This window comes from Montipora capricornis, chromosome 6 (assembly GCF_036669925.1).
Source record: "Montipora capricornis isolate CH-2021 chromosome 6, ASM3666992v2, whole genome shotgun sequence".
Taxonomy (NCBI): domain Eukaryota; kingdom Metazoa; phylum Cnidaria; class Anthozoa; order Scleractinia; family Acroporidae; genus Montipora; species Montipora capricornis.
Genome location: NC_090888.1, coordinates 37,459,157 through 37,476,656, shown reverse-complemented (window position 1 = coordinate 37,476,656; position 17,500 = coordinate 37,459,157). Strand labels below are relative to the sequence as shown.

General features: G+C 40.3%; 13 non-coding genes across 13 annotated transcripts; all 13 read right to left on the bottom strand.

The window, feature by feature from the left end:
* Positions 1–1,115: 1,115 nt before the first annotated feature.
* On the bottom strand, positions 1,116–1,187 carry Trnac-gca (transfer RNA cysteine (anticodon GCA)). The gene has a single exon. It is a non-coding gene; the product is annotated as a tRNA-Cys (tRNA).
* Positions 1,188–5,444: 4,257 nt separating this feature from the next.
* On the bottom strand, positions 5,445–5,515 carry Trnag-gcc (transfer RNA glycine (anticodon GCC)). The gene has a single exon. It is a non-coding gene; the product is annotated as a tRNA-Gly (tRNA).
* A 449-nt stretch (positions 5,516–5,964) lies between these two features.
* On the bottom strand, positions 5,965–6,036 carry Trnac-gca (transfer RNA cysteine (anticodon GCA)). The gene has a single exon. It is a non-coding gene; the product is annotated as a tRNA-Cys (tRNA).
* An 855-nt stretch (positions 6,037–6,891) lies between these two features.
* On the bottom strand, positions 6,892–6,962 carry Trnag-gcc (transfer RNA glycine (anticodon GCC)). Its single transcript has one exon. It is a non-coding gene; the product is annotated as a tRNA-Gly (tRNA).
* Positions 6,963–7,422: 460 nt separating this feature from the next.
* Positions 7,423–7,494, bottom strand: Trnac-gca (transfer RNA cysteine (anticodon GCA)). Its single transcript has one exon. It is a non-coding gene; the product is annotated as a tRNA-Cys (tRNA).
* Positions 7,495–8,349: 855 nt separating this feature from the next.
* Trnag-gcc (transfer RNA glycine (anticodon GCC)) lies at positions 8,350–8,420 on the bottom strand. The gene has a single exon. It is a non-coding gene; the product is annotated as a tRNA-Gly (tRNA).
* Positions 8,421–8,881: 461 nt separating this feature from the next.
* Positions 8,882–8,953, bottom strand: Trnac-gca (transfer RNA cysteine (anticodon GCA)). The gene has a single exon. It is a non-coding gene; the product is annotated as a tRNA-Cys (tRNA).
* Positions 8,954–9,807: 854 nt separating this feature from the next.
* Trnag-gcc (transfer RNA glycine (anticodon GCC)) lies at positions 9,808–9,878 on the bottom strand. Its single transcript has one exon. It is a non-coding gene; the product is annotated as a tRNA-Gly (tRNA).
* Positions 9,879–10,339: 461 nt separating this feature from the next.
* On the bottom strand, positions 10,340–10,411 carry Trnac-gca (transfer RNA cysteine (anticodon GCA)). Its single transcript has one exon. It is a non-coding gene; the product is annotated as a tRNA-Cys (tRNA).
* A 4,256-nt stretch (positions 10,412–14,667) lies between these two features.
* Positions 14,668–14,738, bottom strand: Trnag-gcc (transfer RNA glycine (anticodon GCC)). Its single transcript has one exon. It is a non-coding gene; the product is annotated as a tRNA-Gly (tRNA).
* Positions 14,739–15,187: 449 nt separating this feature from the next.
* Trnac-gca (transfer RNA cysteine (anticodon GCA)) lies at positions 15,188–15,259 on the bottom strand. The gene has a single exon. It is a non-coding gene; the product is annotated as a tRNA-Cys (tRNA).
* An 855-nt stretch (positions 15,260–16,114) lies between these two features.
* On the bottom strand, positions 16,115–16,185 carry Trnag-gcc (transfer RNA glycine (anticodon GCC)). The gene has a single exon. It is a non-coding gene; the product is annotated as a tRNA-Gly (tRNA).
* A 460-nt stretch (positions 16,186–16,645) lies between these two features.
* Positions 16,646–16,717, bottom strand: Trnac-gca (transfer RNA cysteine (anticodon GCA)). The gene has a single exon. It is a non-coding gene; the product is annotated as a tRNA-Cys (tRNA).
* Between the last annotated feature and the right edge of the window lie 783 nt (positions 16,718–17,500).

Genomic DNA, 17,500 nt, shown 5'->3' with positions numbered 1-17,500 from the left:
TGAACAAAGGAAAAAACGACTACGGTAAACCACTTTTTAGAAATATGCATCCACTTGAAATAACTCATCAGTAGAAATAACAAACGGTTTAGTGTCCAAGAAAAGAATTTGTGGAGTAACTTCTTCCACCAACTTTAAGCTATTACTGGTGTACCGTTTTGTCGTTCTCATTCTCTGCCGTCCAGGCATCTTGCAACCTTAGTAGATTCAAAATTAATTCTTAACGGGAATAAGACTAGTTAAAAGGGCAGGATTTTTCTGCAATCTTTATACTCAACAATTTACAAGAACTCTTTCAACAACAAAACACGGAATGGAGTTCCAACGGGCATACGTGCCGTTGTTGCGACCTCTTGGGACCAGAAACAGAAAGAAGCGATTTTGACTTTGAAATTCATTGTCCTGCAAAGAACGACCACAGATGCTGTTGGAGAATGTGAGACACGGCAAAGTTACAGTTAAAGAAAAACACGAACAAGAACGAGATACGATTTAGTGGCAGAAGGATGATTGGTTTTCCGACGGGGATCTCTTCCGTTGTTGCAATTAAAGATGGGCAGAGGTTGGAGGAAATGGGAAGAAAGAAGGAATAGGTGTGCACTGGCCGGGAATCGAACCCGCGTGGCAGGCGAGAATTCTACCACTGAACCACCAGTGCTTGTTTGATTAAGTGCAAGCTGACAATAAAATCTGCAATACTGGATGACGATGGTTTCTGTCATTGCAGAGCACGATTATCCCAACCTTGGCTTAAGTTTCCAAAGCGAGCAAGCTCTTAGAGCTGACTAAAAATGTTCTTATCGTAATGAAGGAGTACTGAGCCAAGTGCAAAGGATCCTGGAAAGTGCTTGAAGGTATTCTCACGTCTGCTTCGTGAAGTTGCTGTAGATATTTGTTTTCAAAAATGGAAAATCAACTGATCTTTCACCCACCAAGTCCTGCTGAGGCCTAGTAATACATTAGGAACAGTGATACGGACTGGCCAAGAATCCAACCCGACTAACCTGCGTGAGAGAACCGCTTTCTGCCATTAAACATTCTGTTGTAGCTGGAACGTCGTAAGTAGGAGGATAGACCTTAGGGACGAGAAAACAACATTCAACTAAGACTGTTAAAGGGGGCAATCGGATTTGAACCGGTGACCTGTCGATCTGCAGTCAAATGCTCTACCACTGAGCTATGCCCCCAGTTTACGCTAAAGAAAGGATTTCCGACGTGACTGCAACCACGTTATCTCTGCTAAAGTGAAAGAAGTAGAATAACTTTACGTTCTCGTTTGGCGATCGGAATTCATGATTTAAAAGGGTAACAACTTAAGAGTGATGTGAGAAAAAGCTTAGAAAGTTTCCTAAAGTTTTCAATGGTTTCTCTTGTAAAGACCAAGCACACTCTTGCTTTAGTTTTACGAATAAAGCGAAAGATCGTTCGGCGGAAGAAAAATTAAGAGGCATGGTTTAAACTATTGAGTACAAGGAGTGTGATTTCTCATAATTTTGAGAGAGCAAACGATGCTGGGAATACAATCCGATGATATCGGCGATTCGACGTCAGGCTGAAAAAATCCCCGTACAGTGACATCCACCATTGCTGTGGCATAATTCTTAACGGGAATAAGACTAGTTAAAAGGGCAGGATTTTTCTGCAATCTTTATACTCAACAATTTACAAGAACTCTTTCAACAACAAAACACGGAATGGAGTTCCAACGGGCATACGTGCCGTTGCTGCGATCTCTTGGGACCAGAAACATAAAGAAGCGATTCATTGTCCTGCAAAGAACGACCACAGATGCTGTTGGAGAATGTGAGAAACTTTTTAAGGCTTTTATCTTAGGTCATGGTTAAGCTTTTACCCTATTATAAATCGGTTTACTTCAGTAAGTAAGAGACACGGCAAAGTTACAGTTTAAGAAAAACACGAACAAGAACGAGATACGATTTAATGGCAGAAGGATGATTGGTTTTCCGACGGGGATCTCTTACAAGTGGGGATATTGCCCTCAATCCTGGACCAACCAATTCAACCGTGAAGTGCTCTGTTTGTGGGAAGACCGTTGCTTGCAACCATCGCGCAGTTGAATGTGACGCGTGTTCGCTGTGGTGCCACATTAAATGCGGTAAGGTGAATGCCAAGACATACATCGATATGATGAATACCTCCCAATTGCAGTGGACCTGTCCTGTCTGCCTAACAAACCTACAATCTAATGCCTGTTTAACAAATCTACAACCCACTGCCTCTGCGAGTGAAATGCCTGTACGTGCCAATTGCAAGATTCTGAAATTGATGTGTACAAAATGCTTAGGTCTACTCTAGGAAATTGGAACCTGAAAATTGGGCACATAAATGTTAACGGTCTTCTTGCAAAATTAGCTGACATCCACCTTCTACTTAGTGAAGTCAAATTTGATGTACTGGGAATTACTGAGACTCATTTAACAGATGACATATCTAACAATTTAATTAAAATAACAGGTTATGACCTAGCAAGGCGTGATAGGTCAGGATCTAAAGGAGGAGGTGTGGTGATATATTTTCGTGATGGTCTAAATGTTTATGAGGACCTGAAATGGAACGTTGATCAAGAATTGGAGGCAGTGTGGTTAAATATAACAATTCGCTCCCAATCAACCCTAATTGGCTGTTTATATCGTCCACCCAAATCTACTACCTTCTTCAATTCCCTACATGCCCTGTTGAACAGGATTTGGATTAAAAGGAAGAATGTTATATTGCTTGGTGATTTCAACTCTAATTTGATGAGTGATTCCCATTCAGTCCAGGACTCATCCCAGGCTGGCAAAAGGCTGAAGAGCATACTTGGCAGCTTTGGATACTCAAATCTTATTGAATCACCAACACGAGTCACTGCTAAGTCTAAGTCGTTAATTGACCTTATTATTGTTAGCCCCAATCATCGCACATCTAATATCTTAGCTGGTTCTTTGGATTTGGGGATCTCTGATCACCATCTTACATACGCAGTATTTTCTAATAAGATGAATAAACGTAAGCCCAAGATAATCACTGTTAAGAATTATAAGTCAATGGACATTGAAAGTCTACAGAATGACTTAGAGGAGGCCCCATGGCATATTGTAAATTCTGTTGAAGAAATTGAGGACAGTGTTCATTTATGGGAGACTATGCTCAAAGGAATTGTGGATTCTCACATAAAAAGAAGGAAAGTTAAGATTAGAAATAAATCGCTTCCATGGATTGACATTGGGATCAGAAAGGCTATGAATGAACGATACAAGTATTTGAAATCAGCGCAAGAAAAACCTGATGATAATGCTCTATGGAAACTGTACAAGATTAAAAGAAATAGTGTCAAAAAGATGTTAAGGAAAGCTGAAGCCCAATATTGGATTAAGCTAGCAGATAATGCATCCACTCCTAAAGATTTTTGGAAAATATCAAACCAAATCCTTGGTAAGAGCACAAACACAAGAACTGGTCCATTACAAGACACAGATGGCAACATAATAACTGATGAAGAGCAAAAAGCAGATTTATTGAACAAGTCGTTTTTAGATACTGCTATTAATCTTACAAGGAACTTAGACCCAGTCCCCATTGACACTACTTGTTTTATAAATAGGGTTACTCCGACTATTGAAAATTTCTCGATTTCATGGGATGAGATCAAGAATGATGTTCTTAAATCCCTTCAGCCAAATAAGTCGGTGGGCCCTGATCAAGTTTCACCTAAAGATCTTAGATTAGCTCAGGATTCTGTGATACAAGGGTTGTTTGAGGTTTTCAAAAAGAGCAGGGATTGTTGTAGATTCCCCCAGCAGTGGAAGGAATCCTTAGTTACTGCTCTTTTTAAAAAAGGGAGTAAATTGGATTCTAATAATTATAGACCTATATCTTTGCTTAGTGTCCCAGGAAAACTGCTTGAAAGGGTTGTATGTAAGTCCTTTGATGATCATATTTTATCTAATAGTATTTTAACTAATAAGCAATGGGGCTTTAGAAAAGGTTATTCAACTGAAAGTCTTCTGCTTCATCTTACTGAAGCTTGGAGAGAGGCTTTGGATGGAGGTCGCAAGGTTGGAGTGTTATTCATTGATTTCCGTAAGGCTTTTGATTGTGTAAATCACACTATCCTTGTTGAAAAACTTAAAGGAATTGGAGTTATGGGTAGTATGTGGAATTGGATCAATGATTACCTCTCCAACCGTGTGCAAAGGACTCAAGTTAATGGTATAAGATCGGATTTAAGACCTGTTAAAGTTGGAGTACCCCAAGGGTCCTTATTAGGTCCCAGACTCTTTGCAACTTATGTAAATGATTTACCAGATCATGTTAACAGAGGGGCGTTATATATGTATGCGGACGATACAACAATTTATGTAATAGGTGACACTGTTGATGAGATCGTTCTTGTTTTACAAGAGGTTCTTGACCAGGTGTATACCTGGTGCCTTATGAATAGACTGATTATTCACGAGGGTAAATCTGAGGCAATGATTTTGAGCATTAATCCCTTCATTGGTCCTTTGAAACCTCTGAAGTTGGGTGAGGATTTTATTCAGTACATATCCTCTACTGCTTGTCTCGGGGTTACCATCGATGATAAACTGTCTTGGTCTCAGCATATTAAATCAATTTGTGTGTCATTCAATAGTAAAGTCAAAATGCTGAGACGTATAAGTTTTTTACCTAAATCTATGCTAGAAACTCTGTACTTTAAGACTGTAATCCCAAGTGTCCTCTATGGGGTTGTGGTTTGGGGCTCTGGCTCCAAATTTAAAGAACTAGAATTGATACATATTAGAGCCGCTAGACTAATTCATAAGTTGCCAAAGGGCATGACTGATGAAGATATTTTAGCAAGAGCGGGGTGGATGCCTCTTGAATATTTTTATAAATTTCGTATTTTAATGATGACTCATAAGGCTTTTTATAATTTAGGTTTAGAGGAAATAAATTCATTAGTTGTTAGGACCTGTAAGAGCTATAATCTTAGGAAATCTTTAAATATTTTAGTTAATAGACCAAACACTGAGCTCGGTCGTAATTCCTTTGTACACAGGGCTGCAATCGCCTGGAATTCCCTGTCTGATAGTGTAAGATCTTTTTCTAATCAAACAGGCTTTAAAAATGGACTGAAGCAGTTAAAACATACTGTTATGAACATCACTTTTGAAAAAGACAGCTCAGTAGTTTATAATAAGCATGCCGATTTTTATTATTATTAATATATATTTTATGCTTTATTTATTTTTAGCGATTATTTATCTTATTTATTCAAAGTATAATCACTACCATATGTATGTATCGTTAATTTTATTACAGTAGGTACACATCAGCTGTAAAGTTGCTTTTTTCCTCTTGACCTGCTTTACTAAATAAAGTTATGTATGTATGTATGTATGTATGTAATTAAAGATGGGCAGAGGTTGGAGGAAATGGGAAGAAAGAAGGAATAGGTGTGCACTGGCCGGGAATCGAACCCGGGCCTCCCGCGTGGCAGGCGAGAATTCTACCACTGAACCACCAGTGCTTGTTTGATTAAATGCAAGCTGACAATACAATCTGCAATACTGGATGACGATGGTTTCTGTCATTGCAGAGCACGATTATGCCAACCTGGCCTTGGCTTAAGTTTCCAAAGCGAGCAAGCTCTTAGAGCTGACTAAAAATGTTCTTATCGTAATGAAGGAGTACTGAGCCAAGTGCAAAGGATCCTGGAAAGTGCTGAAGGTATTGTCACGTCTGCTTCGTGAAGTTGCTGTAGATATTTGTTTTCAAAAATGGAAAATCAACTGATCTTTCACCCACCAAGACCTGCTGAGGTCTGGCCAAGTGATACGGACTGGCCAAGAATCCAACCCGACTAACCTGCGTGAGAGAACCGCTTTCTGCCATTAAACATTCTGTTGTAGCTGGAACGTCGTAAATAGGAGGAGAGACCTTAGGGACGAGAAAACAACATTCAACTAAGACTGTTAAAGGGGGCAATCGGATTTGAACCGGTGACCTCTCGATCTGCAGTCCAATGCTCTACCACTGAGCTATGCCCCCAGTTGACGCTAAAGAAACGATTTCTGACGTGACTGCAACCACGTTATCTCTGCTAAAGTGAAAGAAGTAGAATAACTTTACGTTCTCGTTTGGCGATCGGAATTCATGATTTAAAAGGGTAACAACTTAAGAGTGATGTGAGAAAAAGCTTAGAAAGTTTCCTAAAGTTTTCAATGGTTTCTCTTGTATAGACCAAGCACACTCTTGCTTTAGTTTTACGAATAAACCGAAAGATCGTTCGGCGGAAGAAAAATTAAGAGGCATGGTTTAAACTATTGAGTACAAGGAGTGTCATTTCTCATAATTTTGAGAGAGCAAACGATGCTGGGAATATAATCCGATGATATCGGCGAGTCGACGTCAGGCTGAAAAAATCCCCGTACAGTGACATCCACCATTGCTGTGGCATAATTGTTAACGGGAATAAGACTAGTTAAAAGGGCAGGATTTTTCTGCAATCTTTATACTCAACAATTTACAAGAACTCTTTCAACAACAAAACACGGAATGGAGTTCCAACGGGCATACGTGCCGTTGTTGCGATCTCTTGGGACCAGAAACATAAAGAAGCGATTCATTGTCCTGCAAAGAACGACCACAGATGCTGTTGGAGAATGTGAGAAACTTTTTAAGGCTTTTATCTTAGGTCATGGTTAAGCTTTTACCCAATTATAAATCGGTTTACTTCAGTAAGTAAGAGACACGGCAAAGTTACAGTTAAAGAAAAACACGAACAAGAACGAGATACGATTTAGTGGCAGAAGGATGATTGGTTTTCCGACGGGGATCTCTTCCGTTGTTGCCATTAAAGATGGGCAGAGGTTGGAGGAAATGGGAAGAAAGAAGGAATAGTTGTGCACTGGCCGGGAATCGAACCCGGGCCTCCCGCGTGGCAGGCGAGAATTCTACCACTGAACCACCAGTGCTTGTTTGATCGAATGCAAGCTGACAATACAATCAGCAATACTGGATGACGATCGTTTCTGTCATTGCAGAGCACGATTATGCCAACCTGGCCTTGGCTTAAGTTTCCAAAGCGAGCAAGCTCTTAGAGCTGACTAAAAATGTTCTTATCGTAATAAAGGAGTACTGAGCCAAGTGCAAGGATCCTGGAAAGTGCTGAAGGTATTGTCACGTCTGCTTCGTGAAGTTGCTGTAGATATTTGTTTTCAAAAATGGAAAATCAACTGATCTTTCACCCACGAATACCTGCTGAGGCTTAGTAATACATTAGGAACAGTGATACGGACTGGCCAAGAATCCAACCCGACTAACCTGCGTGAGAGAACCGCTTTCTGCCATTAAACATTCTGTTGTAGCTGGAACGTCGTAAATAGGAGGAGAGACCTTAGGGACGAGAAAACAACATTCAACTAAGACTGTTAAAGGGGGCAATCGGATTTGAACCGGTGACCTCTCGATCTGCAGTCCAATGCCCTACCACTGAGCTATGCCCCCAGTTGACGCTAAAGAAACGATTTCTGACGTGACTGCAACCACGTTATCTCTGCTAAAGTGAAAGAAGTAGAATAACTTTACGTTCTCGTTTGGCGATCGGAATTCATGATTTAAAAGGGTAACAACTTAAGAGTGATGTGAGAAAAAGCTTAGAAAGTTTCCTAAAGTTTTCAATGGTTTCTCTTGTAAAGACCAAGCACACTCTTGCTTTAGTTTTACGAATAAACCGAAAGATCGTTCGGCGGAAGAAAAATTAAGAGGCATGGTTTAAACTATTGAGTACAAGGAGTGTGATTTCTCATAATTTTGAGAGAGCAAACGATGCTGGGAATATAATCCGATGATATCGGCGATTCGACATCAGGCTGAAAAAATTCCCGTACAGTGACATCCACCATTGCTGTGGCATAATTCTTAACGGGAATAAGACTAGTTAAAAGGGCAGGATTTTTCTGCAATCTTTATACTCAACAATTTACAAGAACTCTTTCAACAACAAAACACGGAATGGAGTTCCAACGGGCATACGTGCCGTTGTTGCGATCTCTTGGGACCAGAAACATAAAGAAGCGATTCATTGTCCTGCAAAGAACGACCACAGATGCTGTTGGAGAATGTGAGAAACTTTTTAAGGCTTTTATCTTAGGTCATGGTTAAGCTTTTACCCAATTATAAATCGGTTTACTTCAGTAAGTAAGAGACACGGCAAAGTTACAGTTAAAGAAAAACACGAACAAGAACGAGATACGATTTAGTGGCAGAAGGATGATTGGTTTTCCGACGGGGATCTCTTCCGTTGTTGCAATTAAAGATGGGCAGAGGTTGGAGGAAATGGGAAGAAAGAAGGAATAGGTGTGCACTGGCCGGGAATCGAACCCGGGCCTCCCGCGTGGCAGGCGAGAATTTTACCACTGAACCACCAGTGCTTGTTTGATTAAATGGAAGCTGACAATACAATCTGCAATACTGGATGACGATGGTTTCTGTCATTGCAGAGCACGATTATGCCAACCTGGCCTTGGCTTAAGTTTCCAAAGCGAGCAAGCTCTTAGAGCTGACTAAAAATGTTCTTATCGTAATGAAGGAGTAATGAGCCAAGTGCAAAGGATCCTGGAAAGTGCTGAAGGTATTGTCACGTCTGCTTCGTGAAGTTGCTGTAGATATTTGTTTTCAAAAATGGAAAATCAACTGATCTTTCACCCACCAAGACCTGCTGAGGCCTAGTAATACATTAGGAACAGTGATACGGACTGGCCAAGAATCCAACCCGACTAACCTGCGTGAGAGAACCGCTTTCTGCCATTAAACATTCTGTTGTAGCTGGAACGTCGTAAATAGGAAGATAAACCTTGGGGACGAGAAAACAACATTCAACTAAGACTGTTAAAGGGGGCAATCGGATTTGAACCGGTGACCTCTCGATCTGCAGTCCAATGCTCTACCACTGAGCTATGCCCCCAGTTGACGCTAAAGAAACGATTTCTGACGTGACTCCAACCTCGTTATCTCTGCTAAAGTGAAAGAAGTAGAATAACTTTACGTTCTCGTTTGGCGATCGGAATTCATGATTTAAATGGTAACAACTTAAGAGTGATGTGAGAAAAAGCTTAGAAAGTTTCCTAAAGTTTTCAATGGTTTCTCTTGTAAAGACCAAGCACACTCTTGCTTTAGTTTTACGAATAAACCGAAAGATCGTTCGGCGGAAGAAAAATTAAGAGGCATGGTTTAAACTATTGAGTACAAGGAGTGTGATTTCTCATAATTTTGAGAGAGCAAACGATGCTGGGAATATAATCCGATGATATCGGCGATTCGACATCAGGCTGAAAAAATTCCCGTACAGTGACATCCACCATTGCTGTGGCATAATTCTTAACGGGAATAAGACTAGTTAAAAGGGCAGGATTTTTCTGCAATCTTTATACTCAACAATTTACAAGAACTCTTTCAACAACAAAACACGGAATGGAGTTCCAACGGGCATACGTGCCGTTGTTGCGATCTCTTGGGACCAGAAACATAAAGAAGCGATTCATTGTCCTGCAAAGAACGACCACAGATGCTGTTGGAGAATGTGAGAAACTTTTTAAGGCTTTTATCTTAGGTCATGGTTAAGCTTTTACCCAATTATAAATCGGTTTACTTCAGTAAGTAAGAGACACGGCAAAGTTACAGTTAAAGAAAAACACGAACAAGAACGAGATACGATTTAGTGGCAGAAGGATGATTGGTTTTCCGACGGGGATCTCTTCCGTTGTTGCAATTAAAGATGGGCAGAGGTTGGAGGAAATGGGAAGAAAGAAGGAATAGGTGTACACTGGCCGGGAATCGAACCCGGGCCTCCCGCGTGGCAGGCGAGGATTCTACCACTGAACCACCAGTGCTTGTTTGATTAAATGGAAGCTGACAATACAATCTGCAATACTGGATGACGATGGTTTCTGTCATTGCAGAGCACGATTATGCCAACCTGGCCTTGGCTTAAGTTTCCAAAGCGAGCAAGCTCTTAGAGCTGACTGAAAATGTTCTTATCGTAATGAAGGAGTAATGAGCCAAGTGCAAAGGATCCTGGAAAGTGCTGAAGGTATTGTCACGTCTGCTTCGTGAAGTTGCTGTAGATATTTGTTTTCAAAAATGGAAAATCAACTGATCTTTCACCCACCAAGACCTGCTGAGGCCTAGTAATACATTAGGAACAGTGATACGGACTGGCCAAGAATCCAACCCGACTAACCTGCGTGAGAGAACCGCTTTCTGCCATTAAACATTCTGTTGTAGCTGGAACGTCGTAAATAGGAAGATAAACCTTGGGGACGAGAAAACAACATTCAACTAAGACTGTTAAAGGGGGCAATCGGATTTGAACCGGTGACCTCTCGATCTGCAGTCCAATGCTCTACCACTGAGCTATGCCCCCAGTTGACGCCAAAGAAACGATTTCTGACGTGACTCCAACCTCGTTATCTCTGCTAAAGTGAAAGAAGTAGAATAACTTTACGTTCTCGTTTGGCGATCGGAATTCATGATTTAAATGGTAACAACTTAAGAGTGATGTGAGAAAAAGCTTAGAAAGTTTCCTAAAGTTTTCAATGGTTTCTCTTGTAAAGACCAAGCACACTCTTGCTTTAGTTTTACGAATAAAGCGAAAGATCGTTCGGCGGAAGAAAAATTAAGAGGCATGGTTTAAACTATTGAGTACAAGGAGTGTGATTTCTCATAATTTTGAGAGAGCAAACGATGCTGGGAATACAATCCGATGATATCGGCGATTCGACGTCAGGCTGAAAAAATCCCCGTACAGTGACATCCACCATTGCTGTGGCATAATTCTTAACGGGAATAAGACTAGTTAAAAGGGCAGGATTTTTCTGCAATCTTTATACTCAACAATTTACAAGAACTCTTTCAACAACAAAACACGGAATGGAGTTCCAACGGGCATACGTGCCGTTGCTGCGATCTCTTGGGACCAGAAACATAAAGAAGCGATTCATTGTCCTGCAAAGAACGACCACAGATGCTGTTGGAGAATGTGAGAAACTTTTTAAGGCTTTTATCTTAGGTCATGGTTAAGCTTTTACCCTATTATAAATCGGTTTACTTCAGTAAGTAAGAGACACGGCAAAGTTACAGTTTAAGAAAAACACGAACAAGAACGAGATACGATTTAATGGCAGAAGGATGATTGGTTTTCCGACGGGGATCTCTTACAAGTGGGGATATTGCCCTCAATCCTGGACCAACCAATTCAACCGTGAAGTGCTCTGTTTGTGGGAAGACCGTTGCTTGCAACCATCGCGCAGTTGAATGTGACGCGTGTTCGCTGTGGTGCCACATTAAATGCGGTAAGGTGAATGCCAAGACATACATCGATATGATGAATACCTCCCAATTGCAGTGGACCTGTCCTGTCTGCCTAACAAACCTACAATCTAATGCCTGTTTAACAAATCTACAACCCACTGCCTCTGCGAGTGAAATGCCTGTACGTGCCAATTGCAAGATTCTGAAATTGATGTGTACAAAATGCTTAGGTCTACTCTAGGAAATTGGAACCTGAAAATTGGGCACATAAATGTTAACGGTCTTCTTGCAAAATTAGCTGACATCCACCTTCTACTTAGTGAAGTCAAATTTGATGTACTGGGAATTACTGAGACTCATTTAACAGATGACATATCTAACAATTTAATTAAAATAACAGGTTATGACCTAGCAAGGCGTGATAGGTCAGGATCTAAAGGAGGAGGTGTGGTGATATATTTTCGTGATGGTCTAAATGTTTATGAGGACCTGAAATGGAACGTTGATCAAGAATTGGAGGCAGTGTGGTTAAATATAACAATTCGCTCCCAATCAACCCTAATTGGCTGTTTATATCGTCCACCCAAATCTACTACCTTCTTCAATTCCCTACATGCCCTGTTGAACAGGATTTGGATTAAAAGGAAGAATGTTATATTGCTTGGTGATTTCAACTCTAATTTGATGAGTGATTCCCATTCAGTCCAGGACTCATCCCAGGCTGGCAAAAGGCTGAAGAGCATACTTGGCAGCTTTGGATACTCAAATCTTATTGAATCACCAACACGAGTCACTGCTAAGTCTAAGTCGTTAATTGACCTTATTATTGTTAGCCCCAATCATCGCACATCTAATATCTTAGCTGGTTCTTTGGATTTGGGGATCTCTGATCACCATCTTACATACGCAGTATTTTCTAATAAGATGAATAAACGTAAGCCCAAGATAATCACTGTTAAGAATTATAAGTCAATGGACATTGAAAGTCTACAGAATGACTTAGAGGAGGCCCCATGGCATATTGTAAATTCTGTTGAAGAAATTGAGGACAGTGTTCATTTATGGGAGACTATGCTCAAAGGAATTGTGGATTCTCACATAAAAAGAAGGAAAGTTAAGATTAGAAATAAATCGCTTCCATGGATTGACATTGGGATCAGAAAGGCTATGAATGAACGATACAAGTATTTGAAATCAGCGCAAGAAAAACCTGATGATAATGCTCTATGGAAACTGTACAAGATTAAAAGAAATAGTGTCAAAAAGATGTTAAGGAAAGCTGAAGCCCAATATTGGATTAAGCTAGCAGATAATGCATCCACTCCTAAAGATTTTTGGAAAATATCAAACCAAATCCTTGGTAAGAGCACAAACACAAGAACTGGTCCATTACAAGACACAGATGGCAACATAATAACTGATGAAGAGCAAAAAGCAGATTTATTGAACAAGTCGTTTTTAGATACTGCTATTAATCTTACAAGGAACTTAGACCCAGTCCCCATTGACACTACTTGTTTTATAAATAGGGTTACTCCGACTATTGAAAATTTCTCGATTTCATGGGATGAGATCAAGAATGATGTTCTTAAATCCCTTCAGCCAAATAAGTCGGTGGGCCCTGATCAAGTTTCACCTAAAGATCTTAGATTAGCTCAGGATTCTGTGATACAAGGGTTGTTTGAGGTTTTCAAAAAGAGCAGGGATTGTTGTAGATTCCCCCAGCAGTGGAAGGAATCCTTAGTTACTGCTCTTTTTAAAAAAGGGAGTAAATTGGATTCTAATAATTATAGACCTATATCTTTGCTTAGTGTCCCAGGAAAACTGCTTGAAAGGGTTGTATGTAAGTCCTTTGATGATCATATTTTATCTAATAGTATTTTAACTAATAAGCAATGGGGCTTTAGAAAAGGTTATTCAACTGAAAGTCTTCTGCTTCATCTTACTGAAGCTTGGAGAGAGGCTTTGGATGGAGGTCGCAAGGTTGGAGTGTTATTCATTGATTTCCGTAAGGCTTTTGATTGTGTAAATCACACTATCCTTGTTGAAAAACTTAAAGGAATTGGAGTTATGGGTAGTATGTGGAATTGGATCAATGATTACCTCTCCAACCGTGTGCAAAGGACTCAAGTTAATGGTATAAGATCGGATTTAAGACCTGTTAAAGTTGGAGTACCCCAAGGGTCCTTATTAGGTCCCAGACTCTTTGCAACTTATGTAAATGATTTACCAGATCATGTTAACAGAGGGGCGTTATATATGTATGCGGACGATACAACAATTTATGTAATAGGTGACACTGTTGATGAGATCGTTCTTGTTTTACAAGAGGTTCTTGACCAGGTGTATACCTGGTGCCTTATGAATAGACTGATTATTCACGAGGGTAAATCTGAGGCAATGATTTTGAGCATTAATCCCTTCATTGGTCCTTTGAAACCTCTGAAGTTGGGTGAGGATTTTATTCAGTACATATCCTCTACTGCTTGTCTCGGGGTTACCATCGATGATAAACTGTCTTGGTCTCAGCATATTAAATCAATTTGTGTGTCATTCAATAGTAAAGTCAAAATGCTGAGACGTATAAGTTTTTTACCTAAATCTATGCTAGAAACTCTGTACTTTAAGACTGTAATCCCAAGTGTCCTCTATGGGGTTGTGGTTTGGGGCTCTGGCTCCAAATTTAAAGAACTAGAATTGATACATATTAGAGCCGCTAGACTAATTCATAAGTTGCCAAAGGGCATGACTGATGAAGATATTTTAGCAAGAGCGGGGTGGATGCCTCTTGAATATTTTTATAAATTTCGTATTTTAATGATGACTCATAAGGCTTTTTATAATTTAGGTTTAGAGGAAATAAATTCATTAGTTGTTAGGACCTGTAAGAGCTATAATCTTAGGAAATCTTTAAATATTTTAGTTAATAGACCAAACACTGAGCTCGGTCGTAATTCCTTTGTACACAGGGCTGCAATCGCCTGGAATTCCCTGTCTGATAGTGTAAGATCTTTTTCTAATCAAACAGGCTTTAAAAATGGACTGAAGCAGTTAAAACATACTGTTATGAATATCACTTTTGAAAAAGACAGCTCCGTAGTTTATAATAAGCATGCCGATTTTTATTATTATTAATACATATTTTATGCTTTATTTATTTTTAGCGATTATTTATCTTATTTATTCAAAGTATAATCACTACCATATGTATGTATCGTTAATTTTATTACAGTAGGTACACATCAGCTGTAAAGTTGCTTTTTTCCTCTTGACCTGCTTTACTAAATAAAGTTATGTATGTATGTATGTATGTATGTAATTAAAGATGGGCAGAGGTTGGAGGAAATGGGAAGAAAGAAGGAATAGGTGTGCACTGGCCGGGAATCGAACCCGGGCCTCCCGCGTGGCAGGCGAGAATTCTACCACTGAACCACCAGTGCTTGTTTGATTAAATGCAAGCTGACAATACAATCAGCAATACTGGATGACGATCGTTTCTGTCATTGCAGAGCACGATTATGCCAACCTGGCCTTGGCTTAAGTTTCCAAAGCGAGCAAGCTCTTAGAGCTGACTAAAAATGTTCTTATCGTAATGAAGGAGTACTGAGCCAAGTGCAAAGGATCCTGGAAAGTGCTGAAGGTATTGTCACGTCTGCTTCGTGAAGTTGCTGTAGATATTTGTTTTCAAAAATGGAAAATCAACTGATCTTTCACCCACCAAGACCTGCTGAGGTCTGGCCAAGTGATACGGACTGGCCAAGAATCCAACCCGACTAACCTGCGTGAGAGAACCGCTTTCTGCCATTAAACATTCTGTTGTAGCTGGAACGTCGTAAATAGGAGGAGAGACCTTAGGGACGAGAAAACAACATTCAACTAAGACTGTTAAAGGGGGCAATCGGATTTGAACCGGTGACCTCTCGATCTGCAGTCCAATGCTCTACCACTGAGCCATGCCCCCAGTTTACGCTAAAGAAAGGATTTCCGACGTGACTGCAACCACGTTATCTCTGCTAAAGTGAAAGAAGTAGAATAACTTTACGTTCTCGTTTGGCGATCGGAATTCATGATTTAAAAGGGTAACAACTTAAGAGTGATGTGAGAAAAAGCTTAGAAAGTTTCCTAAAGTTTTCAATGGTTTCTCTTGTAAAGACCAAGCACACTCTTGCTTTAGTTTTACGAATAAACCGAAAGATCGTTCGGCGGAAGAAAAATTAAGAGGCATGGTTTAAACTATTGAGTACAAGGAGTGTGATTTCTCATAATTTTGAGAGAGCAAACGATGCTGGGAATACAATCCGATGATATCGGCGATTCGACGTCAGGCTGAAAAAATCCCCGTACAGTGACATCCACCATTGCTGTGGCATAATTGTTAACGGGAATAAGACTAGTTAAAAGGGCAGGATTTTTCTGCAATCTTTATACTCAACAATTTACAAGAACTCTTTCAACAACAAAACACGGAATGGAGTTCCAACGGGCATACGTGCCGTTGTTGCGATCTCTTGGGACCAGAAACATAAAGAAGCGATTCATTGTCCTGCAAAGAACGACCACAGATGCTGTTGGAGAATGTGAGAAACTTTTTAAGGCTTTTATCTTAGGTCATGGTTAAGCTTTTACCCAATTATAAATCGGTTTACTTCAGTAAGTAAGAGACACGGCAAAGTTACAGTTAAAGAAAAACACGAACAAGAACGAGATACGATTTAGTGGCAGAAGGATGATTGGTTTTCCGACGGGGATCTCTTCCGTTGTTGCCATTAAAGATGGGCAGAGGTTGGAGGAAATGGGAAGAAAGAAGGAATAGTTGTGCACTGGCCGGGAATCGAACCCGGGCCTCCCGCGTGGCAGGCGAGAATTCTACCACTGAACCACCAGTGCTTGTTTGATCAAATGCAAGCTGACAATACAATCAGCAATACTGGATGACGATGGTTTCTGTCATTGCAGAGCACGATTATGCCAACCTGGCCTTGGCTTAAGTTTCCAAAGCGAGCAAGCTCTTAGAGCTGACTAAAAATGTTCTTATCGTAATAAAGGAGTACTGAGCCAAGTGCAAGGATCCTGGAAAGTGCTGAAGGTATTGTCACGTCTGCTTCGTGAAGTTGCTGTAGATATTTGTTTTCAAAAATGGAAAATCAACTGATCTTTCACCCACGAATACCTGCTGAGGCTTAGTAATACATTAGGAACAGTGATACGGACTGGCCAAGAATCCAACCCGACTAACCTGCGTGAGAGAACCGCTTTCTGCCATTAAACATTCTGTTGTAGCTGGAACGTCGTAAATAGGAGGAGAGACCTTAGGGACGAGAAAACAACATTCAACTAAGACTGTTAAAGGGGGCAATCGGATTTGAACCGGTGACCTCTCGATCTGCAGTCCAATGCTCTACCACTGAGCTATGCCCCCAGTTGACGCTAAAGAAACGATTTCTGACGTGACTGCAACCACGTTATCTCTGCTAAAGTGAAAGAAGTAGAATAACTTTACGTTCTCGTTTGGCGATCGGAATTCATGATTTAAAAGGGTAACAACTTAAGAGTGATGTGAGAAAAAGCTTAGAAAGTTTCCTAAAGTTTTCAATGGTTTCTCTTGTAAAGACCAAGCACACTCTTGCTTTAGTTTTACGAGTAAACCGAAAGATCGTTCGGCGGAAGAAAAATTAAGAGGCATGGTTTAAACTATTGCGTACAAGGAGTAAGATTTCTCATAATTTTGAGAGAGCAAACGATGCTGGGAATACAATCCGATGATATCGGCGATTCGACGTCAGGCTGAAAAAATCCCCGTACAGTGACATCCACGATTGTTGTGGCATAATTCTTAACGGGAATAAGACTAGTTAAAAGGGCAGGATTTTTCTGCAATCTTTATACTCAACAATTTACAAGAACTCTTTCAACAACAAAACACGGAATGGAGTTCCAACGGGCATACGTGCCGTTGTTGCGATCTCTTGGCACCAGAAACATAAAGAAGCGATTTTGACTTTGAAACTCATTGTCCTGCAAAGAACGACCACAGCTGCTGTTGGAGAATGTGAGAAACTTTTTAAGGCTTTCATCTTGGGTCATGGTTAAGCTTTTACCCAATTATAAATCGGTTTACTTCAGTAAGTAAGAGACACGGCAAAGTTGCAGTTTAAGAAAAACACGAACAAGAAAGAGATACGATTTAGTGGCAGAAGGATGA